We start from the raw sequence: 15,528 nt of genomic DNA, 5'->3' as shown, positions 1-15,528 counted from the left end.
AGACTTTGTTTCCCTTAGTCCTTGTAAGTGTTTCAACTTTTCTGCAACATGTTGCAAGTGCACACAGTACCTTAGAGTACAGTGCACTTGGGTCTCTTATGCATTTCCAAAGGCCCTAGTTACTATCGAAGGATTTTTTAGGAGAAGTGCGGATGTGCCTCGGAGAGGGCTGGTGGTAGCTTATCATTTCATATATTTTTAACCGTTTCTTGCCAGGTAAACCACGATTACCGCGTTTGGCACAGTTGGGTGGCCTGGCTCCAAAATGGCCATGCCACAAGGTTCTTTGTCCTATCCTTTGGCCATCTTGCCCCTTCACCTTCCCCAGGTCAAGTCGACCCGGGTCAGTACTTATTTGGTCATGCATTTTTCCACGAAGCGCCAAGCTTTCACGGGCTTCTGCATGCCTTGTGTGCGCGCCCCCAGGATGTAGGCTGGAACGTCTGGTTCCAATACACATCCTGGGTGCCAGAGGGTCTGGTGTACTGTGAATGCCTGAGACCACAGTGGTCCATGATTGGTTCACGTATGGTGTGCCTGTATGTGAGCAGATCTCCCATTGGGTCCTCTTTGTTTTGGCTCAAAGGTAACTTTGGATAAGAGAGGGCCCCAAACAGCCATACCATGTCCATCTCTGGAGTTCTCACTGAACGAAGGATAGGATTCAAGTATCCAGAAACCAAAAAGCCGAGTCAAGGAACCACTGGTGACCCGCTGGAAGGTTTGGCACACTGAGCCCTCTGCCGTCCCGTGGGACCCATCTGCATCTGGTCATCCTAAAAGGTCTGTGAAGACGCTTTGGCATTTTTTGGAATCATGGGACCTATTATTCTTGGCACCTTCAACATACCCTGCAAGTAAGCCTTTTCAGAAGTGTCCCTGGGCCAACCAGTGGGCTGACCAGCTTGCGCAGCACCTTTGCTCGGTCTCTGCCGCTGTTTTGAGGAGGCCCTCGAAACTTGGTACACCGCAAGCTCTGTGTTCACGGCACTCTCACACTGAATTTCGTACACTTGGCATTCCCAAGTCTGGAGTAAAGAAAGAGCCTGAACTGGAGTACATGCGGTTACCGTGTCGCCCAGCCGTGTTGACAAACTTTGCAGGGGCACTTCTGATGTCCCCCTCTTGCCCCTGAAGTCTGCTACAGTGAAACTGGCCTCATCCATCCACCAGGAGTGGAGAAATTGCCACTGTCCCATTTGGGAATCAACGCCGTAGCTTCACTGCTGAAAGCTGCAGAGTCCCAGAAATTGCCACATTTGAACCTGCAACCGAAATGGACTCGACTGCCGAAGTTTGGTCCGGAGTGCGCCTAGGGGCAGTAAGTACTAACGACCATGACCGATGGCCCCTAGCGCCTCCATCCATTTTTACACACGAGTTGCCCCTAAGGACCCCTCTCAATTCCACTGCTAGTGCGAACTATTCCCATCTCTTCGGATCGACTCTGCCCTCAAGTGTAGGCCCTTCTCGAATAGTGGGAACCTATTCATCATCGCCTCACCCACCTTCTTGAGCTGCTACAGCCCCCAAGTACATTTGAGCAATAGGCTCCCCCCATCTTAGGGGCGGGACTGCCTTTCAGTTAGGATTGTGATTGATGTTGAATTGCCTAAAGACTCTTTGCACTGCCTGCTTCCTTCCCTTTTTTAGGTTGTGGACCCATTTTGTGTATTTAACCCTTTAGGCCCCTTGGTCTTGTATATATGTATTCTGACAGGATTGTGTTGGTTTATTAGTATTGCTGTGGTTATAATTAAGTGCGTGACTTTCAAAGGCCTTGAAATAAATGTAATTGTATTTTTATAAGTACACCTGACTGGGAGTAATTTATAAGTGTCCTTTGCTCTGTGTGCTCATTAAGGTCTTTCAGTCACCCTCACCCGTCCTGAGACCTAGGAGGTCATTCCGAGTTTGGAGGTAAGTTACAGTCCTTACCGGCATGGTGTAAATAGCGTGTCCGTGCTGTCATCAGTCGGCTAATAGAGGACTATTACGACTTCGCGGGCACGAGCTTTGCGCCATACCGGTAAGGTCATGATCAACATGCCGTTAAAGGCACGAAAAATGCCCTTTGCGGCATCTTGAATAGCGCAGATAGCACTACTGGCATGGCCCAATGCGGCATTAGCGGTGACCGTAATTAGCGGTCACCACTAATAACGGTCACCGTTAATGGGCGGAACTGGAAGTAGCGTCATCGCACAGGAACGGAAAGGAGCACAGCGGCCATCTTTAAAAACACAATCCATTGCTATCCTCACCACACAGGACCCGTTGGCCTCTGCTGTTGTTGTGAAAACATCCTCCTATTACACCACCATGCCCAAGGCCCTTAAGAAGGGAGCTGCCTGCCAGCGGAAGGAGAGATTTAATGAGGATGAGCTGGAGATGCTGGTTGGGACACTGCAGGACCATGCAGGGATAGTTTTTTCCAGCAACATGAAGAGGGAGGCAATACTCAAAAAAAGGAGATCTGGGCACTTGTTGCTCAGAAGGTCAGTGCTGTTGGGAACACCCCACGCAACATCAAAGACTGCCGTAAGTGATGGGATGACCTGAGATTCAGAGTCAGAAATATACTCTCAGTGAACAGGAGCCAGGCAATGGGAACATGAGGAGGTCCCGGCTCACCAATCAAGCTCACCCTATGGGAGGACATCTGCGCCAGCATGATAGGAATGGAGGGGATAGAAGGTGTTGGCGAGATGGAGTGTGGCGCCACAACATATGGCGATGGAGGTGAGTGTCCTAAGAAAACATTTTAATGCCAAGTCTGATGAAAGTCAACCAATATGTCAGTCCAAAGAGTCAAGTCATGGTCCAACACACACACACCCCCAGCAAAGTAGGCGGATGCATCACAGACACATGCAGATACCTGCTGCAAGGCAATGCTGTACCTGGCACATACCACACAAAGATGTAAATGCCATGAGTCACACAGCGTGCAGGCCCCAAATAATATGCATGTCAGATAGCATAGCTCTTGGCCAACATGAGTGACACCGACGTATGCCTGCATAACCCACCCATGTATCAAACCCATGTATCAAACAACGTGCTATTACCCCCAATTGTGTGGATGATCAATTGTCAAAATGTATGTATGATGCCTATCAAAACATCACTCATGCCGTCCCTCTCTTCGACCCCCACAGACTCTGACCATGACAGCGATGGGCAGGACGCAACCCCCTCAAAGACCACATCCCTGAAGAGGTCCCGGGATGACGGCAACCGCCCTTCGACCTCGAGGGGACAACCCAGGGGCCGCCGTGCACCAACAGGCAAGACACCCCAGGTAGCCATTACACTGGTGCCGCCAAGGCCCGCAGAGGGCGAAGCCCCACCACCACCCATTGGCCATCCTGAGGAATCAGGCGAGGCACCACATTCAGAGGAGTCAAGTTTGGCTGGGGAGGTGGCAGCCACAGGACCACTGACTGTGGAGGACCCACAGGATAACATATGGGTTTCCGTTGAGGACGATGCTTCGGAAGTCGTCCATACGCCCAGTCCACCGGCATTCCCCCAAATATCGTCCCTGGAAAGTGACCACACCACCACCCCGGAGCAGTCTGGTCAGGAGCAGATGGAAGGGCACTTCAGTCCCATCTTGACAAGTGTGGAGGCTGAGCAGGCTGAGCAGGACAGCCAGGGACCATCTACCTCCACAGGTGCACCCTCAGGGCCTCAGCGGTCAGAACAGCTGACTGCCCTTGCATGGCAGTTTGTCGAGGACAACAGACTGGCCAGACAGGAGTGGCATGAGAACTTCACCTCTCTAGGCAGGGCCATCAAGGAGAGCACCAATTCCATTGCAGATAACACCAGCCGTCTCTGCGAGGAGGCCTCGGCCCTCCGCCGGGTTCTAGGCCACATAGCGGATGCCATGGAGGCAGGGCATCCAGCTACCCAATCCCAGCAGGCGGCCACACTGTCATCATCCAGTTCGACCCAGATGAGCCCGCTCCACAGGTCGGCACGTACCCTGTACCGGCAAGACATGCCGCCACCTGGACCAGGGAGTGCCAATTAATAGTCAGGGCAGCCTCATGTAGGCATTGGTGACTCGATGGGACATGTGTGGGGGAGCTGTGTGGGGAGGGGGAGGGGGGGGGAGTGTGTGGGGTAGTTGTGGGGGTAGGGGGAGGGAGGTGAGGATGTGTGGGAGAGTTGTAGGGTGAGGCAGAGGCGGGTGAGGGTGGTGGAGGGTTTTTGCACTTTCGTTAATATTGTTATATTTAATACACCCGTTGTGTGAAAAGCAAGACCTGAGTGGACATTCATCATTGAGCATGTGTCATTTATTCATATACAGTGCATAGTGTACATGTACCCCCAAACCCAGTGCCCTCTGTCCAACTATCATGTCACCCTCTGCTGCCATGTGTGTCAGAAATATTGTGCAATCACTGACTGCGCACAGCACGCCCCTCCTGCGCATCGGCACCCTGATGATGTCCGGCCACATCTTCTTCATCCCCTTCATCATCACCAGGTGGTAGCAGTTCAATGTCAGGGGGCAAGGGCATGTTCCGGCAGATACACATATTGTGCAGCATGACACATGCCATGATGATCTTGGCCACCTTATCATGCCTGTAGAGGAGTGCCCCACCCGACCGGCTGAGGCAGCGAAATCGTGCCGTCTACAGGCCAAAGGTCTGCTTGATGACCACACCGGTACGGGTATGGGAACGATTGTAGTCCTCCTCGTGCCTGTTCTGTGAGTTTCAGACAGGGGTGAGGAGCCACGGTTTCAAGGGATAGCCACTATCACCTGCATGAGAGGCAATACAAGGTAAATGTTAGTCGATTCATGATGGACAGCTGTACTAGTCACACATGCCTGCAGATGATCGTGGCCCACATGCACATGTCCCTGGATGTATTTACCCCATTTTCAGTCCCTCAATGTGTCCTGTGCCATGGACTAATGGTGTGGGTTGCATCTTCAAGATGATACATGGTGTGCACTGACGTCTCGTTGCACGTGCATCGTGTATGTATACAGCTGTGTTCGTGTCAAAGTTGTGATGTGTTGTGTTCTGTGAGATTTACTTAGAGGGAGGATTGTCTGTGCAATATTGGGCAATCAGCGCTGATCATTCCCATGGTGACATGCAGCACTCCTGTGGGCGTGGCAGCCCTGTGACAGACTGTGGATTCCCGAGTTGGTTCAGTTTAATGCACTCCCAGGGATGCTTGTCCTCTGTGGTGATATGCTGGAGACAGCAACATAGTGCATATGCCCTGCATGGTGCAGGATGACGTTACGGAGGGTGAGGGCCGCTGATGAGTGGTGCACATGTTGTGGGATGTGGGGTGGTTTCCTGTTAGTCATGTAGTGATAGGTGTCGATCTTACTTCATTCCTATGGGATTTGGGTGTCATGTACCGTTTGAGATGCTTTGGGGCACAGTGTTCGGTGATGTGCACATCATGCTGTCACATCAACATTGGCAGCATGGTGATGTGTGCATCTCTCCCCCCATTTCAATGCCATGTGCCAGTCATGCAACTTACCAAGCAGCCAGGCACATTGTCCAGCATGTTGCTCCATGAAGCGTGGTAGCCTGGAGTTCCGCAGGACCATAGAGTCATGAGTTGATCCGGGATATCGGGCACAACAATGTGTGATAAACTTGCTGGCATTGCATACCATCTGCACATTGATGGAGTGGTATTGCTTGCGGTTGCGGTACACCACCTCAATGGTATGCTGGACCACCAACTCCACGTGGGTGCAGTCGAGGGCACCTACACAATTTGGCATGCCTGCTACTGCATGGAAGCCAACTTTTGTATCAAATATCTCCTGGGGAGTCTGTGGTAGGGATATGTAGTCCCTTGTGTGCTTGAGGAGGGCATCCAGCACTTGGTTCAGAATCCGAGAAAATAAGGTTTGTGATATGCCATGCATGTGCCCCACTGTGTGCTGGAAGGTGCCTGTGGCAAGGAAGTGGAGCACAGCAACTACCTTCAGTAGAGGGGGGACGGCAGTGTGTATGTCAATGAGGCTGACAATGTCGTTGTGTATCAGGTCCACAATGGTGGTGATGGTGTCCCGGTCCAGACGGTACAGGGTGTGGATCTGCTCAGGGGTTAGGTTGAAAGGACTGGCTCTGATGCAAGGGATTGGAGGCTGCCTGCGTGGTAACGGTGGCTGCACTGGTGGGACATGCTGGGCCTGTCTCACCCTCCTTCTCCTCCTGCCTCTCCTCTTTGGTGCCGGCTGTTGTTGTTGTTGCTGCTGCTGTGGCAATGCAAGCATGTCCTCCAGCTCCAGTAATGCTACTACTATTGGAATCATCTTGGTGTGGGAGGGGGTGTGGTGTGTGGGTGTGCTCCTTTTGTAGTGGGCCAGACTCCATTGCCTACACCTGTGCTGATTGTGTGCACCTGTGGCAGTTGGGATCACTGCACATGACATTTTACGGTTGGTCTGTGATGCAGGTATTTACGGCATGCCGGTAACCACTTTTAGCGTCTTCATGAAGGCGTTATTTGCATGTCCGCTTCACTTGTGATCGCCTCCAGTTTACGGCATGCCGCTAATGCCGGCATGGTGGCCGCGTGCCCGCGCACATATCGCTATTAGAGATGCCGTAAATTACGATGCCGCTAATAGCGGTCAGGTAAGTAAGAATAGCCCGTAGCAGTAAGCAATGCCGGTAATCCTTTACCGGCATTGTTTTTCCCTTAGCACCAACCTCGGAATGACCCTGCTAGTCTTGACCGCCACCAAGCTACCCTGATTGGTTTGGCTTGTTCACAAGGTTGCCCTGTTCCAAGGAACTAGGCCGGCCTCCTGAACCTCTGCCCACCAGGTCAGAGTTCAGAAATCTGTCTTAACACCACCTCCAGATCCATGGTTACAAGATTTTCCGTGGTTACGGCTGGCCCCACCTCCAGTTCCTTAGTTATGGCTGGCCCGACTCCAGTTCCATGGTTACGGCTGGCCCTACCTCCAGTTCCATGGTTACAAGGTTTTCCCTACTTACGGCTGGACCCGCCTCCAGTTCGCTGGTTATGGCTGCCCCGCCTCCAGTTCCCTGGTTATGGCTGGTCCCGCCTCCAGTTCCCTGGTTACGGCAGGCACCGCCTCCAGTTCCCTGGTTATGGCTGGGCCTGCCTCCAGTTCCCTGGTTATGGCTGGCCCTGCCTCCAGTTCCCTGGTCACTGCTGGCCCTGCCTCCAGTTCCATGGTTATGGCTGGCCCCACCTCCAGTTCCATGGTTACGGCTGGCCCTGACTCCTGTTCCATGGTTATGGCTGACCCCGCCTTCTGATCCATGGTTATGGCTGGCCCTGCCTCCAGTTCCAGGGTTAAGCCTGGCCCCACCTCCAGTTCCATGGCTACGTCTGGCCCCATCTCCAGTTCCATGGTTACGGCTGACACCACCTCCAGATCCATGGTTACAAGATTTTCTGTGGTTGCGCCTGGCCCCACCTCCAGTTCCATAGTTACGGCTGGCCCGACTCCAGTTCCATGGTTAAGGCTGGCCCTACCTCCAGTTCCATGGTTACAAGGTTTTCCCTACTTACGGCTGGACCCGCCTCCAGTTCGCTGGTTATGGCTGCCCCGCCTCCAGTTCCCTGGTTACGGCAGGCACCGCCTCCAGTTCCCTGGTTATGGCTGGGCCTGCCTCCAGTTCCCTGGTTATGGCTGGCCCTGCCTCCAGTTCCCTGTTCACTGCTGGCCCTGCCTCCAGTTCCATGGTTATGGCTGGCCCCACCTCCAGTTCCATGGTTACGGCTAACCCTGACTCGTGTTCCATGGTTATGGCTAGCCCCGCCTCCTGTTCCATGGTTATGGCTGGCCCCGCCTCCAGTTCCATGATTGTAGCTGGCCCCGCCTGCAGTTCCATGGTTATGGCTGGCCCCACCTCCAGTTCCATTTTTATGGCTGGCCCCACCTCTAGTTTCAGGGTTACAGCTGGCCCCGCCTCCAGTTCCATGGTTACAAGATTTTCCCTGGTTACGGCTGGCCCCACCTCCAGTTCCATGGTTACAAGGTTTTGCTGGTTACAGCTGGCCCCACCTCCAGTTTCATGGTTACAAGGTTTTGCCAGGTTATGGCTGGCCCCGTCTCCAGTTCCATGGTTATGGCTGGCCCTGCCTCCAGTTCCAGGGTTAAGCCTGGCCCCGCCTCTAGTTCCATGGCTACGTCTGGCCCCACCTCCAGATCCATGGTTACGGCCGACCCTGCCTCCAGTTCCATGGTTACAAGGTTTTCTCTGGTTACGGCTGGCCTCGCCTCCAGATCCCTGGTTATGGCTGGCCCCGCTTCCAGTTCCCTGGTTATGGCTGGCCCCGCCTCCAGCTCCTTGGTTATGGCTGGCCCTGCCTTCAGTTACATAGTTACGGCTGGCCCGCCTCCAGTTCCAAGGTTACACGGGTTTCCCTGGTTATGGCTAGCCCCGCCTCCAGTTTCATGGTTACAAGGTTTTCCCTGGTTACAGCTAGCCCCGCCTCCAGTTCCATGGTTACGCCTGGCCATGTCTCCAGTTACCTGGTTATGGCTGGCCACGCCTCCAGTTCCATGGTTATGGCTGGCCCCGCCTCCAGTTCCATGTTTACGGCTTGTCCTGCCTCCAGTTCCATGGTTATGGATGGCCCCACCTCCAGTTCCATGGTTACAAGGTTTTCCCTGGTTACGGCTGGTCTCGACTCCAGTTCCATGGTTACAGCTGGCCCCACCTCCAGTTGCATGGTTACAAAGTTTCCTCTAGTTATGGCTGGCCTGCCTCCAGTTCCATGGATTCAGCTGGCCTGCCTCCACTTCCTTGGTTACGGCCGGCTCCACCGGCAGTTCCTTGGTTACGGCTTGCCCCGCCTTCAGTTCCACGGTTATGGCTTGTCCCGTCTCCAGTTTCATGGTTACGCCTGGCCCCGCCTCCAGTTCCATGGTTATGCCTGGCCCTGCCTCCAGTTTCATGGTTGCGGCTGGCCCTGCCTCGAGTTCCATGGTTACGCCTGGCCTTGCCTCCAGTTTCATGGTTATTGCTGGCCCCTGCCTCCAGTTCCATGGTTATGGCTGGCCACGACTCCAGTTCCATGCTTATGCCTAGCCCCACCCCCAGGTCCCTGGATACGGCTGGCCCCCCTCCAGTTCCTTGGTTACAGCTGGCCCCGTCTCCAGTTCCATGTTACGGCTGGCCCCGCCTCCAGTTCCATGGTTACGGCTGGCCCGGCTTCCAGGTCCATGGTAACGGCTGGCCCCGCCTCCAGTTACATGGTTACAAGATTTTCCCTCGTTACAGCTGTCCGTGCCTCCAGTTCCATGTCTACGACTGGCCCTGCCTCAATTTCCATGGTTATGGCTGGTCCTGCCTCCAGTTGCATGTTTGCAAGGTATTCCCTGGTTACATCTGGCCCCGCCTCCAGTTCCATAGTTACAGCTGGCCCTGCGTCTAGTTCCATGGTAGCCCCGCCTCCAGTTCCATAGTTACAGCTGGCTCCGCCTCCAGTTTCATGGTTATGGCTGGCTCTGCATCCAGTTACATGGTTACAAGGTTTTCCCTCGTTACAGCTGGCCCTGCCTCCATTTCCATGGTTATGGCTGGCCCCGCCTCCAGTTCCATGGTAATGGCTGGCCCCACCTCCAGTTCCATGGTTACAAGATTTTCCCTGGTTACGCCGGGCCCAGCTTCCAGTTCCATGGTTACGGCTGGCCCTGCCTCCAGTTCCATGTTTATGGCTGGCTCTGCCTCCGATTCCATGGTTACAAGGTTTCACCTAGATACGGCTGGCCCCACCTCCACTTCCATGGTTACGGCTGGCCCAGCCTCCAGTTCCATGGTTACGGCTAGCCCCGCCTCCATTTCCATGGTTATGGCTGGCCCCGCCTCCAGTTCCATGGTAATGGCTGGCCCCACCTCCAGTTCCATGGTTACAAGATTTTCCCTGGTTACGCCGGGCCCAGCTTCCAGTTCCATGGTTACGGCTGGCCCTGCCTCCAGTTCCATGTTTATGGCTGGCTCTGCCTCCGATTCCATGGTTACAAGGTTTCACCTAGATACGGCTGGCCCCACCTCCACTTCCATGGTTACGGCTGGCCCAGCCTCCAGTTCCCTGGTTACGGCTAGCCCCGCCTCCAGTTCCATGGTTACAAGGTTTTCCCCGGTTACGCCTGCTAGGAAATATTTCCATTTCATGTGTAATTTTCCCTCCAGTTGTGTACCGCCCAACTTTTTGCTGATGTTTAACACCCTAGTATGACTTTACCAGGGGAGCCCAGCCTTATGCTGCACTCCCCTGGGCTTGTTCGCTCACTTCTTATGGGGAAACTGACATGCCCTTAAGACAGTCAGTACTGGGAGACTTTGTTTCCCTTAGTCCTTTCCAATGTTGCAACTTTTCTGCAACATGTAACAAGTGTACAATGTACCTTCCAGTACAGTACACTTGGGTCTATAAGTCATTTCCAAAGGCCCTAGATACTCTTGAAGGATTTTTTAAGAGAAGTGCGGATGTGCCTTGGAGAGGGCTGTTGGCAGCTTATCATTTTTTATATTTTTTACCCTTTCCTGCCAGATAAAACCTGATTACTGCATTTGGCACGAATAGGTGGCCTGGCTCCAAAATGGCCATGCCATGAGGATCTTTGTCCTGTCCTTTGGCCTTCTTGCCCATTCACCTTCCCCAGGTCGAGCCGACCCGGGTCAGTCCTTATTTGGGCATGCATTTTCCCACAAAACTCCAAGATTTTGTGGGCTTCTGCATGCCTTGTGTGTGTGCCTCCAGGATGTGGGCTGGAACGTCTGGTTCCAATACACATCCTGGGTGCCAGAGAGTCTGGAGTGCTGTGAATGCTTGGGACCACAGTGGTCTGTGAATGGTCCACGTATGGTATACATGTACGTGACCAGATCTCCCATTGGGTCTTCTTCCTTTTGGCGCAAAGGAGAATCTGGATAAGAGAAGGCCCGAAACACCCATACCATGTCAATCTCTGGAGTTCTCACTGATCGAAGGATAGGATCCAAGTATCCTGAAACTAAGATGCTGGGTCGAGGAACCGCTGGTCACCCGCTGGAAGGTTTGGCACCCTGATCCTGCTGTCGTCCCGTGGTACCCCTCTGCATCTGGTCGTCCTAGAAGGTCTGCGAAGAGGCTTCGATCCATTGGAATATTGGGACCAAATATTCTGGGAACGTTCATCAAAACCTGCAAGTAAGCCTTCTCGGAAGTGTCCCTGGGCCAACCAATGGGCTGACCAGCATATGCATGCTCTTTGCCCTGATACCGCTACCGTTTTCAGGAGGCCCTCGAAACTTGGAATATCGCTAGCTCTCTGATCACAGCACCCTAATACCAAATTCCGTACACTTGGCATTCCCAGGAATGAATTGAGACGAGTGCGCCCGAACCGGAGTATACGCGGTTACCGTGTCGCCCAGCCATGGTGACGACCTTTGCAGGTGCGCTGCAGTTGTGCCCCTCTCACCCCTGAAGCCTGCTGTAGTGAAAATGTCTTGATCCATCCACCAGGAGTGGAAAAATCGCCACTGTCCCGTTTGGAAATCATTGCTGTAACTTTGTCGCTGAAAGCTTCAGAGCATCCAAATTGCCGTATTTGAACCTGCAACCAAAGTGGACTCGACTGCCGAAATTTTGTTCGGAGTATGCTGGGGGTCGGTGAGTAATCGCAAACCTAACCGGTGACCCCTAGCACCTCCATCCATTTTTACGCACGATTGGCAACTGGGGGCCTGTCTCCTTTCCACTGCTGGTGCGAACTAGCAAACTATTCCCAACTCTTGGACTCGACTCTGCCCTCAAGTGGAGGATCTCCTCGAATAGTGGGAACCTATTCTTCATCGCCTCACCCACCTTCCTGAGATGCTACATACCCTTAAAGAGACCACTTTTTGCCCATTTGAACTACTGTGTGCGCTGGCATTGTATGTACATTTGAGCATTACGCTCCACTCTTCTTAGGGATTGGACTGCCTCTTTTTTAGGAGTGTGCTGGATGCAGAAGGGACTAAAGACTATTTGCACTGTCTGTTTCCTTCCCCTTTTAGGTTGTGGACCCATTTTGTGCATTAACCCTTTAGACCCCAGTGGTCTTGTATATATGTATTTAGATAGGATTGTGTTGGCTTAATCGGCATTACTGTGATGTGATTTGTGTGTTGAAACGCAAAGGCCTTGAAATAAATGTGTATGTATTTTTAATATATCTACACCTGACTGGGAGTGATTTTTAAGTGTCCTCTACTCTGTGTGCTCATTGAGGTCTTTCAGTCACCCTCATCCCTCCTGAGTCCTACTCTTGACCACTGCTGTAAACATGGATTTCCAAACTCTGACCTGGTGGGCAGAAGTTTAGAAGGCCAGCCTAGTTTCTTGGAACAGGGTAACCTCTGGACAAGCCAGACCAATCAAGGTAGCTTTGGCAAGCGGTCAAGACTAAGTCTCAGGAAGGGTGAGGGTGACTGAAAGACCTCAATGAGCACACAGAGCAAGGACACTTACAAATTACTCCAGAAAGGTGTAATATCAAAAATATAGACACATTTATTACAATGCCTTTGTAACATAGACCATAGCAAAAAAATCACAGTAACACTAAGTAAACCAACACATCACAATCCATACATTACATATACAAGACCATTGGGGTCTAAAGGGTTAACTGCAAGAAATATGTTGACAACCTAGATGGGAAGGAAACAGGCAGTGCAGGTAATCTTTAGGCCCATTTCAACATCGAGAATACACCTAAGAGGCAGGCCAAGCCCTAAGAAGAGAGGAGCCTTGTGCTCAATAGTGCATGCAATGCAAGTGCATGCGGTTGTGCCAATGGGCAGAATGGTGTCTCTTCAGGGGTCTCTAGCAGCTCGGGAAGGTGGATGAGGCGATGCAGAACAAGTTCCCACTATTCAAGAAGGACCTCCACTTGAAGGCAGAGACAGATTGAGAGTTTGGGATGGAGTCGCTATTTCGCAATAGCAGTGGAAAGGAGAGGGGCCCTCAGAGGCCACTCATGCGTAAAAATGGGCCCTTGCGCTAGGGGCCACCAGTTGGGGTATTGAGTACTCACCGGTCCCGACGCAAGAGGACCCAAACTTCTGCAGGTCAGTCCACTTGGCTTGCAGGTTCAAATGCGGCAAAAAGGACGTCTCAGCACTTTTTAGTTCCTGAGATACAGCGATTATACCCAAACGGGACAGTGGCGATTTCTACGCTCCGGGTGGATGAATCGACCCAGATTCACTGCAGCTGGTTTCAGGGGCAAGAGGGTCATAAATGCAGTGGAATTGCAAAGGACATTGCCACAGTAGGGCAACAGGGTAACCTCGTTTACTCCGGTCCTGGCGCACTCGTCTCACTTCAGACCTGGGAATGCCAAGTGTGAGAAATTCGGTGTGGGAGTGCCGTGGACACAGAGCTAGCAGTGTACCAAGTTTCGAGGGCCTCCTCAAAATGGCAGCGGTGACAGAGCAAAGGTCCTGCGCAAGCTGGTCAGCCCTCTGGTTGGCCCAGGGACCCTTCTGAGAAAGCCTACTTGCAGGTTTTGGTAAAGGTGCCGAGAATAGTTGGTCCCACTAATCCAATAGGTCGATGCGTCTTTGCAGACCTTCTAGGATGACTAAATGCAGAGTGGTCCCTCAGGACGACAGCGGGCTCAGGGTGCCAAACCTTCCAGCGGATCACCAGTGGTTCCTCGAATCAGCTTTGTTTTGCAGGATTCTTGGATCCTATACTTTGTTCAGTGAGAACTCAGGAGATCGACCTGATAGTGGTGTTTTCAGCCTCCTCTTATCCAAAGTTCCCTTCGCGCCAAAACGGAGAAGACCCAATGGGGGATCTGCTCACAAACACACACTCCATATGTGGACAAATCACGGACCACAGTGGTCCTACGCATTTATGGCACTCCAGACTCTCTGGCACCCAGGATGTGCATTGGAATCAGACGTTCCAGCCACATCCTGGAGGCACACACACAAGGCATACAGAAGTCCGCAAAAGCATTGCGTTTTGTTGGAAAGGGCATGACCAAATAAGGACTGGCCAAGGTCGACTCGACCTGGGGAAGGTGAAGGGGCAAGATGGCCAAAGGACAGGACAAAGAACCTTGTGGCATGGCCATTTTGGAGCCGGGCCACCTATTCGTGCCAAACGCGGTTAACATGGTTAACATGGCAGGAAAGGGTTAAAAATTATGCGAAACGATAGCTGCCACCAGTCCTGTCCATGACACACCTGTACAGGTCATAAAAAGTCCAGCAAGAGTATCTAGGGCCTTTGGAAATTACTATAGACCCAAGTTTACTATATGGTAAAATACATGGCACACTTGTTACATGTTGCACAAAAGTTGTGACATGAGGAAAGGACTAAGGGAAACAAAGTCTCCCAGTACTGACTGTATTAAGGGCATGTCAGTTTCTGCATAAAAAGTGAGCGAAACCCTAGATGAGTGCAGCTGAAGGCTGTGCTTCTCTGGCAAAGTCAGTCAATGGTGTCTAAACAGCAGCAAAACGTTTGGGGGTTGACACATGGAGGGACAATTACATACACTTATGAAATCTTTCCTAACACTCTCCCCTCACAGACTAAGGACAGAGGGAACTAATCCACCCCTGGATGAGTTTCTTGTTCAGGTCGGTTAAACATTCTCGACAACCCATCAGCATTGCTATGTTGGACACCTGGTCTATGCTCAATAGTGAAGTCAAAGCCTTGCAGACTTATTGACCACCTAAGCAACTTTGGATTCTCTCCCTTCATGTTCATTAGCCACTTCAAGGGCTTATGGTCAGTTTGCACAGTGAAGTGAGTCCCATAGAGGTAGGGCTTCAGCTTCCTTAGGGCCCACACAAAAGAGAAACATTCTTTCTCTACTGTGGACCATCTGAGATCTCTGTCCTTAAATTGGCGACTAATGAAGCCAATAGGGTGTTCCTTACCCTTCTCATCGACTTGTGATAGTACAGCTCCTATCCCAGTGTCAGAGGCATCTGTCTGCACAATAAAAAGTCTTTGGTAATCAGGGGTCCTGAGAACAGGGGCCTGGCACAAGGAGTCTTTTAAGCCATTGAAGGCCTTCTCACATTCTTCAGACCAAGTTACTTTCTGGGGTTTCTTTGGAGTAGTAAGAGCAGTCAGAGGGGCAGCTATAGTACCATAGTCTGCCATGAAATTTCTTTAGTACCCAGTGAGTCCCAAAAAGGCTCTCACTTGGGTCTGGGTAGTCGGGGTAGGCAGTCCTATACTGCTTGTACCTTACTGGGTAGAGGCTGTATCCTCCCTTCATCTACTTCATGTCCAAGGTAGGCCATTGATCCTTGTCCAATCTAGCACTTATTGGACTTTATGGTCAAGTGGGCCTTCTGAAGAGCCTGTAACACAACCCCAAGGTGTTTCACATGGTCTTCCCAGGTGGCACTGAAAACTGCTATATCATCCAGATATGCAAGACAGAATTCATCCAACCCATTCAACACACGATTCACAAGCCTTTGGAAAGTGGCAGGGGCATTCTTCAACCCAAAAGGCATTACC

The sequence above is a fragment of the Ambystoma mexicanum genome, chromosome 5p (assembly GCF_040938575.1).
Source record: "Ambystoma mexicanum isolate Mex_15411 chromosome 5p, UKY_AmexF1_1, whole genome shotgun sequence".
In the NCBI taxonomy this organism is placed as follows: Eukaryota; Metazoa; Chordata; class Amphibia; order Caudata; family Ambystomatidae; genus Ambystoma; species Ambystoma mexicanum.
This window is presented reverse-complemented; position numbering follows the sequence as displayed.